The 10,730-nt window shown below is 50.5% G+C and overlaps 1 long non-coding RNA gene across 1 annotated transcript; it reads right to left on the reverse strand.

The window, feature by feature from the left end:
* Positions 1–1,685: 1,685 nt before the first annotated feature.
* Positions 1,686–6,980, reverse strand: LOC119092680 (uncharacterized). The gene is made up of 4 exons (XR_005093524.1): positions 6,838–6,980; positions 6,136–6,243; positions 2,083–2,330; positions 1,686–1,773 (listed from the first exon to the last, which is right to left on the reverse strand). It is a non-coding gene; the product is annotated as an uncharacterized LOC119092680 (long non-coding RNA).
* Between the last annotated feature and the right edge of the window lie 3,750 nt (positions 6,981–10,730).

A 10,730-nucleotide genomic window follows, 5' to 3' on the forward strand; every position in this document is an offset into this window, starting at 1 on the left:
CGAGCGGTACGGCTTTACTCACTGACAGATACGACCACAGAGTCAGCGGCCCGCCGTTTGCTGCGTGGAAACCTTTGCTGCGATCACGTGGCTCTGTCCCTAAAGTACGCTTTCTATGGTAAATGAAATACGTGTGTGACTGACGTTTTACTGTGGATTTGCCACCAGACGAAATTAGCGGAGTTGACATGTCTCTGCACATGTTTCTTGCATTGCCAGTGGATAACATTAAGCGGTTTAAAATAGCACAACCCACTTTATATTAAGGTCATCCACGTATGCATGAGACCACAGACGCGCTACTCAAATTACGCACCCCATTGACCGTGTGATAGCTCTCCGCCCACTCCTGACTGACACATGCAGCCTGCTCCGAGCAAGCGGGGTGCCGCGAAGATACAGGATGACCTGCTCTGGACAAGCAGGATGCCGCGAGGGTGCAATATGAAGCAAGATAGAGGAAAGCAGGGTCGGACGTGTAAATTTGATTTTGTTCTTTGGATTGGAGCCCTTTCGACCAGATGACACCAGACACCAGAAATGGCGCCAGAAATGATCATTCAGGGCTATGGGATAAAGGAAAATGGTTAACGGTGAGGCAGGCTTACATGCGCCTGGGGACCAAACGCCGAGCTTCAGACCGCGCGAGTGCGCTGGGTACCCGGTCGGTGTCCCCTTCCCAAGAGGCTCTCGGCCCACTCGTGGCTGACGCATGCAGCTTGCCCCGGATTTCGCAGTGATGCTGGATGAAGCAATGCAGAGGATAAGCAGGTCGGATGCAGTCACGTTTTGTGCTACGTATGAAAGGAAGTTGGACAGTGGTGCTAGTTGTCACAGAAATAAGACTTGTAATCGAATAACTTAAGAAAAGCTGAACGGATGAACGCAAGTAAACAATAAAAAATCGCGGATAAATGTGCAAGATCATTACAAGAAAGGGCCAAAACACGGGAGCAGAACATTTATGCTCTGGAAACGCTGCACCCATTACCACGACATCGCCCGAGGATTTCAAGTACAAGTGAGTTAGTCCGTCTGCTAGGGTGGCAATTTCACACGACCAGTTTGACAGCTTTTCTGACAGCAAGCAAACGTTAGATGACGCAACCAAACGATGACATATTTAGGAGCATATTTACTAACCAGTTAAATGATATTTTCTAAAGCAGTCTCCTGCGCTTAAAACTATGTTGTACATTTGAGGATATTGGTGCTTGACTCAACATTTTCAAATGTATAACCTTCCCTTCAACGAATAACTATATAGCATATAACGGTCAGCATGACGAAATCCGTGCACGCGTAGGAGGCCCCCAGCTGCGAGGTCCACTTTAGTCCGCCGCGTCGCCGACGGGGCTGAGCAAGAGCCACACTCCGTTGAACGCCTCCCTGTAGCCGACCTTCCGCAGGATGCCCAAGCTGGCCGCATTGTCTATGGTGGAGGCGGCGCAGGGGTGCAGGCCGAGCTCGACGCAGGCCCGGCTGAGCGTCGCCATGACGGCCGAGCCGTAGCCGCGTCCACGCCACACTTCCTCTGTGTGCAGCGCGCCGATCGAGCCGTCTTGCTTGAGCAGCGCCCAGGCGCGGAGGCAGCTGGGCGGCGGCGGCGCGGCTCCGGCCTCCGGCAGTGCGAACACGCCCGCCGTCAGGCCGGCGGCCAGCGAGCCGGCGAAGAAGCTGGCTGGGTCCACTGGGCGGATCACTGGCTCCCAATGATGCATCACCTTCGCCAGGTGCGTCTCGTGCAGCGGCTGGATCACCACTCCCGGCAGGCTGAGGAACACAGGTGAAGATCGTCGGCTGGATCAACACTGCCAGCAGCCTGGCAAATGCGCGTTTAACTTCCAGCGGCTGGATCACCACCACGTTCGGATTGACGTGCGCATGAAAAACTCCCAATGGCGGAAACAGCACCGCGCAGGCTATGACACCACCTTATAAACACCGCAGTTAGTGTTACACGCTGGCTGTTTTCACCGGCCACTGCAGACAGCACAGAGAAACAATGATGCCATGTCCAAGCTACGCGTGGTCGCCGCGCAGCTCCCGGGCCCACTCAAGACCCCGCATTGGAGAACTTACGGTTTGGGAGAGGCAGGAGCTTCATCCAGCGCGAAGACGCCATGCTCAAGTGCCGTGTGGACGTTAAACTTGAATTCCCTTGCCAAGGGGAGTAGCGTGGACATCATGTACAGCGGCAGGCTGGGCACGTACACGGTTCTCATCCACAGGCTCCGAGCAACCTCTGCCGACCTCAGGAATGCCTCCAGGCGGGACAGGTTCCCCTCGGGGGTGAACAGGTGGAGTATGTTTTTATTTGTGCCGCATTTCTGGAAATGCACAGTATGATTGATGATTCGAGACCAGGGGTAAGCGCACATGGATGTTTACAGCCACCAGCGCTTATTCAATATATTTACTAGTTTAAATGATATGACTATTGCTCTTACCAGTTGTGTCATTGGGCTGATGGCATGCCTGTCAGCGTGGACACCAGTGTTATTCGGGGCAGGCTTAGAGCAGGCACAGCACGCAAGAACTTAACAGTAAAAGAATGGCAAACTAGTCACTTCCATCGCATCAAACTCAGCCGATATATTGATGAAAAACATAAATCAGACTCAGTATGAACATCACCCGGCTCGCACGCGAATAACAGTGATTACCAATCACCAATGTGACAATAAATTGACCTAAATCGCATCGAACGTACCGCATGATACAAAAAAGTGACGATAGCTGCTGTGCCATCCGACAACAATCGATGAAAAGAGGCCCCCATCGCCCAGAGCGCACCACCATTACGTCACGACGACTTTTTGCTTTTAATGCAGTTTTCAGTTATAGGAAGCGACCTTCTTTAAAAGCTGCGCGATGTTGCTGCGTAAAAGCTGCGCGATTGTCCGTCCCTGTGGCTCAGTTGTCTCTGTTAGCGCCTGTTAGCGCGCCTGCCTCTCGATCCACCCAGCAGTGGCGGGGTGGGTTCGAGTCGCTTTAGGCACTCGCTATTTGCCCTTGACAGATATGGCCTGCGGCCGGTGGCAGCGGTCGCGCTAAAGGTCAGTTGACGCCAGGGGACAGGACGGACCGTGCCGAGCATTGCGGCACGTTAAGCTTTCGCCACTAAATTCTGCCGTTGTCTGGAATTTTGCGATAGGATTGTAGAGGTCAGGGCTCGCACAACAAGCACTGCTTGGCGCGAGCGCTGATCCCAGAAATCCATCCATTCAAAGGGTTCGGATCAAATTTTAAAAAAAAAATGTTAAGCCGCTAAGTATTTGCATTTAGACCGCTTGATCAGAGAAGTGCGCAGAAACACGAACGAAATGCCCTCCCCTCTACCCACCCTTTGAATAGATCCATGACTGCAGCGGGCTTGTTGCGACCGGGAACCGTCCAGCCAGCAAATCCTGGCGTCAATTCTCTGTTTTGAGGGTGGTTTGAACAAAGAACAAATAATAATACTGCATCTGAACAGCTCATCCACCGTCACGAGGAAGTCGGCAGTGCATGAGAATCGGGACGAGTGTCCCAATTCTCATGCATATCTATAGTCATGATTTTTTTAGGGGTCCTCCTGAACAAAACGAGGCCTCCTCACAGGGAGGACCTTCCACGCATTGTCGTGTTCAAGGGGAAGGGTCACCTAGGCCATGCATCCGCATATTAGAATGCAGCATGCACATATGCAGGTAAATAAATGTCGACAATTAAAAAATACAGAATGCACGGCTTTCTGATTAGCCAGCAAAGGGTTCCGCTATGCTAAGACAAGGCTACCTATTATAGGACAGGGCCTACTAGTGCGCAGAGGGGTCTCCTAATCCAGAACAGGATGCTTCTGATTCATAAAGGGGAATCCAAATTTAGCCAAGGGGCCTCGTTATCCTAATACAGGGCATCCTGATCCGAAACCGCGGCCAGCTGATGCATGCAAGGGGCCTCCTGCTCCAGAAATGGGGCCTCCAGAGCATGGAGGCTGCCTCCTAACCTAGAACATGGACCTCCTAGTTAGTAACGTGGGTGGAGTAGAGGGTCCCATGAGAGCAAGGGAGTCTCCTAACGTAAAATTCAGCCTACTTATTTAAAGCGTGCGGTACTTTATTAATAAAGGTGGTCTCATGATTCAGAAAATTGGATTTTTTGTGTAGAAAAGGGTCTTTTGAGCCCGATTTTTTACTCTATAACTCAGTTATGGGGTCTCCTTGATCGGTGTTATAGAAATGTACGGGACGCTTAAAAAGATGTCCCAAAAAACTGAGGGAGCAAAAGCATGCTTTTGCAAGGCCGTACTCTCGCGCCCTCCGCCGCCGTCGCCCCCCCCCCTCCCCCCCCTACTGCGCCACCCCGGTCATAACTATGACGCTAACTATACCTGCTGTGTTTAACGTAACAGTTGAACTACGCAGATGGGTTACAATAAATTATGTACGCTTTGGCGCGGCGAGAAAGGGAAGATGCCACCATGCAGCGCTTCTGTATGCGGAAAACTATCTTTGCTAAATCACTGGCATTTTTCGGCGTCTCGAAATTATTCTGCCCATTCACAATTCTCCTGCGTCCCATTGCTCCCCACTCTCCCTACAACTGACAAAATATCTGGGCACTGGTTTTTCTTACTACTTTTCAATTCACACAACTGAACAATAAAGAAGACCTCCTACCTACCCCGGGCTAGGAGCGCCGTGAGAAGACCACTAGGCACATTATCTTTCCAGGTGAGGGGCTGAAGAGTCTTTCCGTCTCAGCCCGGGGTCAGCGCGTCAAAACCAGTCCGGAAAAAGATGCCGTATAGGCCAAAATGTCTTCGACAAGACTCCGAAGGAGACCAAAATCAGCAAAACTTGAGATATCCATAACCAAAAGATCAAATGCCGGCAATAATCCAAAACTGACTGCAGGAAGTCGTTCGGAAAGGATGTCATTTTCCATCCACGGCTTGAAATTCTGGGACACTGCCCGGGGTATCTACCAGCTGTTATTCCGGCAATGCAGGGTTCCGCCCCGTTCGATCCGGGGGCCCGGAAAGGGACACATCACACATCGGTTCCATCCTTGACGCAAGAGGCCCTGCTGTTAAATCTAACACAGAGTCGAAGCCAGTCGTGAAAAATGACACAAAGCCTAAGTCGAGCCGGAGGCCATTGGAGGAAAACTGCGCGATCGTCGAAGCCTAAGCCAGTTTGGGCTCCAAGCCTGCCTTCATGCATCGTAACTAAACACCTCCTGAAATTTAAAATTGCTCCCGAATCCCCGTCGTCATCGAACACGCGTGAAGAACAGGGTTGATTATTCGATTTGGCGGCCCCTTTGGCAGTCAAAACGTCGACTATCGCCTGGTTGAAACGAATTGTCGGAAACATTTTGGGGTAGAAATAAAACCTCGCGATGTATGATGATGTATCAACACAAGAACTTACTTAATCCCTCAAAAAGTAGCTGCGACAAATAATACGGGGCTGGATATTGGCAGCAAATGTGTCGTATGTCAATTGCCGACTACAACACTTTTCCGTTGAAATTTTTGCAGATGTCAAGTCTCAAGAAATCCCTGTACCCCAAGCACGGGGGCTGCATGGAGCGAGACTGGGGGTGCACCTCCAATCCCAGGGAATGCACGGGCGCCTGGTGCACCTGCCTGGCTGCTGACCCGCAACGCTGCACCTCCTCCCCCCCCCCCCCCCAGACGTGTCATTCTCGGAGGGTGACGTGTCGAATGCCGTACCGCGTTCAACATGGGAGGGAAGACTTCGCGACAGTGACAGGTAGGAATGGCCGGGCTCAGTATGACCGGGCGGGGCCGTAACAGACACGAATGGAACCTGGTACGGCCGAGCTCGGCGGGGAGAGCGTGGCTGCCGTGCTGGGAGCGCCGCTGGCGGTGGCCGGGCTGGAGTCGCCCGTCGCCAGCGGGCGCAGGACGGGCTGTGGACCCTGCAGAGGAACCGTGGCCGCAGCAGGCCGGTCACGAGCTTAGGGTGACGTCGCACCTTCATCGGGTCCAGGTAGGCTGCCTCGACGCGGTCCACCGTTGTAGCTTCTCCCTTGTGCATGCGCTGGATGGTGACAGCTTCGAATGACCGCGTGCACATGCATGGACATAACTCAAAATGGGTGCTCACTTTGGTAAATTACCTGGATGATGAGGACAATAGGGTTGCCACCAGTTGCGCTGCTGTCGATAAACATCGTCACAGGCCACTGGTCGATCCTTTGCTTCAGGCGCTTTACAACAAACAAGATCTGAAATGCGTTAAATTGAAGCTGGTAACTCACATGCAGCATCTGGTGCCACCACCACCATCATCTGTGTGCTTATGCGAAACGAATGAGAGTCGACATTGCATGCTTCCACTTTTACTTCATTGTGTTCAGAATCAGAATCAAACCACGATTCACCTACATTTGGATGTAACAGGGCAAGATGTAATGCGTGACATTAAAGAATACAGTTAGTTGTATAATACAAAATGAGGTGATTTTCTCTAATAAGAATGTGCGCAATTTATCAAGTAGCACCCTATCCTAGTCCATGTGCAAAACATATACACATATATACACATTGCACAACATACACAAAACATTGCACGCTATTCTTATATCATCGGTAAGGAATTCGGCAACAGCACGAATCTTGATGGATAATGGGAGCCTTGCATTTTAATACGACACGTACGTACTTGCTTGCAATACGCACTGTTTTTATATAGACTTGATGAAAAAATATACATTGCAACTTATTCTATACTCGTTGTCATGACACGCTTTATGCCGCGCCACTCTGTGCCTGGAAAATGGCAAAAAAAGAACAGTGATCGAAGCAAACGGACAGCTCACCCTAACAGCAGCTCGCGGGGAACCAGACGACCTCAGCAAATGCAGGACCTTATCTAAATCCCCGGTGCGTTGCGGTGTCACCTCCATTTGCTCGCACCTATCCTGCTTTTGAGCAGCGACCCTCCACTTTAGGCACAGCGCGACACTCGTGCAACCGCGCCAGGACTGGCGATCGCGTCTCTAGGTGAACATCTCGACCTTCCACCAGCGTCACCAGGCTCTGGACGGGCCGTATCGGTGGCTGACTTTTGTACAAATAAACACTAGCCAGATTTACCAAAAACCACGCGTTTCTTGTTCCTCCCGATTTTGTTTTGACAAACTTGCCACGTGTATGCATGTCGCAGACGCTGAAGGCGTCGGAAGTGCTTGTGCAGGCATGCGTGTAACATAAGCATATATGGCAAATTTGCCGCGGAAGCCGCTCCGGCAGCAGATTGACCATATTGTATGTGGCACCTGGTTCGAGTGCCTGAAGAAGCAAACTGACTGACTCGACCACTAGTTAGTGGTCAGCTGGCACTTGGCCCGAGGGTCATCCCGGCAGGGCGCGGCCGTCTCGTAACATGTACTGAGCTGGAAAGGTCACTCCACGCTCCTGTCTGACGCGAGGCCAGCAAAAAAGTGATCCGCCGAGCTGATCTTGCACTAATAGGTGGCAAACTCAACACGCGCTCGGGTGGAGGTTGATTTGACCCCTGCGGTTTTAGGGAAGCATTTCCGAACGGCGCGACGAAGCCGCGCCAGACTTTGCATAGCTGTAGGCAATTGAAAAGCGGATCTTTTGGGACCCAAAACTAGATCTACCTTGTAAGGCCGCTGACCTATGACAGGTCAAAGTCAGGCCGTGGATGTCAGCGCAGGTAATTTCCAGGGAATCGTTCAGCCTGATGCGACAACGAAGTGCTAAGCGAGCCCATGCATTTTTAAGATATTTTATGAGGCACCGAAACAATGACAGTTTATTTGCAACAGTTTGCGTTGTAAAACATCGTAACTGTTGGTGGGGTGGGGGGACCACAACTACAAAAAAACCGAGTTAAGCGCTCTGCGGGCTGCGCAACATCACGTGTGTCGTAAAAGAGCATCACATATTTTCGAAATTTCCATTTTTCTGCGAACGTATACCAAAACGTGGAATTGAGTAAAAAAGCGTGTAATTGCGCGCCGACGATAAGTAAACACGAAAAGTAAACGTGCCAACGATAAGTGTCATATAAATTAAAACATATCATAAATGTGGCAAGGGAGACATGTACCCTGGTGTGCTACTATGTGCGCTCGCTGTGCGCTCCCGTTTTTAAATGGAGAGTGTGCTGCACGAGCGGCAAACCTCACGTCGTGTTCCGCAAGTATGCACTCTCACGGGAAACAAGAAACATCTTAGCACGATTACGCCTTCAAGTGATGGCATCGGAAGATGCTCGTGCTGCTCTCCGCATTTAGGGTATAAGGACCCCTTTCTTAGTCGTCGTTGGGTGTGCCGAATTATAATACAGTATGGTGACGACAGCCCTGGATTTAAAATACGGTTCAGTGGTAAATTTTCCATCCAATTGCAACACAAAAATGATGTCGAATAATGTAATCGACACATTTTGTGTGTTTTTTTCCGGATTTAAGTAGGGAAGTGAACATACATTATATATATATATATATATATATATATATATATATATATATACATGATCGTGATGTAGATGTTTTCCAAGAAAGTAGACCCTGACCACAGCTTCGTAATCCCAAATATGCTCACTATAACCATGACTTGGCGCATAGTGTCATTTAACAAGTACCTCCTCGCAAACTGAAGGTTCATTATTTCCAGCAAACTGCCAACTCATACTCCCAAAGCAACACGAGGGCAAGGCCTTTCCCGCTTATACCAACTTCAAGCTCATGTCCGTCTCGATAGTCCAGTCGCTGGGGCGCCTGCCTTTCGATCCACCCACCCGCGGTGGGGCGGGTTCTGGTCGGGCTCGGGCTCGTGATGGGGCGGGCTCGGTCGGATTCGGGCACGTGGTGGGGCGGGTTCGGGTCGGGTTCGGGCACGTGGTGGGACGGGTTCGGGTCGGGTTCGGGCTTGTGGTGGGGCGGGTTCGGGTCGGGTTCGGGTCGGCTTCGGACACGTGGTGGGGCGGGTTCGGGTCGGGTTAGGGCTCGTGGTGGGGCGGGTTCGGGTCGGATTCGGGTTCGAGTCGGAACAACTCGCTATTTGAACAGCTGTTTGGTCGTAGCAGGTATGAACTGCAGATGGTGGTAACGGTCACGCTAGAGGTCAAGTGACTTCGGAGGGCAGGATGAACCGTGTTAAGCATTCAGGCGCGTTAAACTTCCGCTACCAAATTCTGTCATTAACCTGGAACTGCGCGATTGGATGGTAGGTGTCAGAGCTCAAGCAATAAGCAATGCCTTGCGTGAGCTTCTGATCCCGGATATCCATGCATTCAGAAGGGTTGGGTTAAGTTTGTTACGGAAAAATATCAAAGCGCCAGTCACTCTATTTGTTCAAAAGGCCATTCTGTTGCTCCCCCCCCCCCCCCCGGCACTGGTCCTGACTTGCTCCGTCCTCTCAGTTGTCAACATGTCTGTTGAGGCCGTGAAAGTTGAGTTTAACTCTCAAGCGTAAGTACTCCCCTGACAGCGCATACGTTACATTTTCCGTAGCCTCTCCCGGAAGATGTGTCATGCGCACATTTTTCTCCAGCCTGCACGCGTCAGACCTTACAATTCTGCATATCGTTGTCTATTTGTGCCTCGGACCTCCTTCCATGAACAGCAGGCGGTGCCTTTTTTCGGTGATCACACCGGGCCGTCTTACTTAGATGTTTTCCGTGTATTATATCCAATTCTGTGTTTCTATCAAAGTTGCAGTTTCACATAGACTTGAAACGTTGAGTCATTCTGCGCAAAAAATCTATTGCTGGCAAAAGTTAAAAAAGTTTATCTTTGACATTGGGAACACAAGTTTAAGTGGCCGAAATCCGGGGAGAAATCATGTTTAGAGGGTCAGTTAGGTCGACCTTTTAGGCTGTCCCCCCCCCCCCCTTCTTCCCTTCAAGCCGATTCCAGAACTGACACTCCTGTTCTCTCGTAAAGTGCTCTGAGACAATCGCCAGTATGCAGGCGCGCAGCCACAGCCTTTACAAGGGAGTGAAACAGGGTCTCCAAAGAGCCCACTGATGGTAAAATCCCCCCCCCCCCAAACGCCGAATATGGATCGTTTGTTAATGAGAGTATGATTTCCGTCGACATTTTTTATTTTCAACACTTTAACTGGAATGAAAGGCTGAAGCTTCTGCAAGACAATGCTGTCTGAATTGTGTTGTCAGTCAGCTGAAGAAATAATGCATGAAGCGACTGCGTGAAATAAAACACCGGCGCTCTTAAGTTTAAAACGGTTCAGGGAACTCTTTCTAAAGTGATATAACTCGGGGGCTTTGCTAGAATCCTGACGTTTGGCTGCACAGAGATATCAAGGACCCCGAGAATATAAATCAAAATGGGTCAACAATTCGTATGACCTGGGGATGTTTAACACTCAGCCAGAATTTATTAACGATACGAATTACGCAACGCGGTTGTGAGCATGCGCGCTCCCAAATCTTAGCAACGAAAACCTCGATGTCAGGCGTTGCAGGCTCCTGAGTCCACGCAGCGTCGGCTGGTGACTTTAACGGATTGGCTTTTACGGCGCCGCGAAGTGCTATTAGAATCTGGTGGCAGAGCTGGAGGAGAAAATGCAAAATATGCATTTTGCGGGTTAGTTGTAGCTGTTAATCTAGTTGGACAAAACCCCAAAGCTGAAATAGACACGCCTAGCCTAACCTTTGAACGGTGCGATTTTTTGGGACATTCGGAAGCATTATTCATTTACGGTCGCTCTCGCGCAC

Source organism: Pollicipes pollicipes, unplaced genomic scaffold (assembly GCF_011947565.3).
Source record: "Pollicipes pollicipes isolate AB1234 unplaced genomic scaffold, Ppol_2.1 Scaffold_3447;HRSCAF=4054_pilon_pilon_pilon, whole genome shotgun sequence".
NCBI lineage: Eukaryota > Metazoa > Arthropoda > Thecostraca > Pollicipedomorpha > Pollicipedidae > Pollicipes > Pollicipes pollicipes.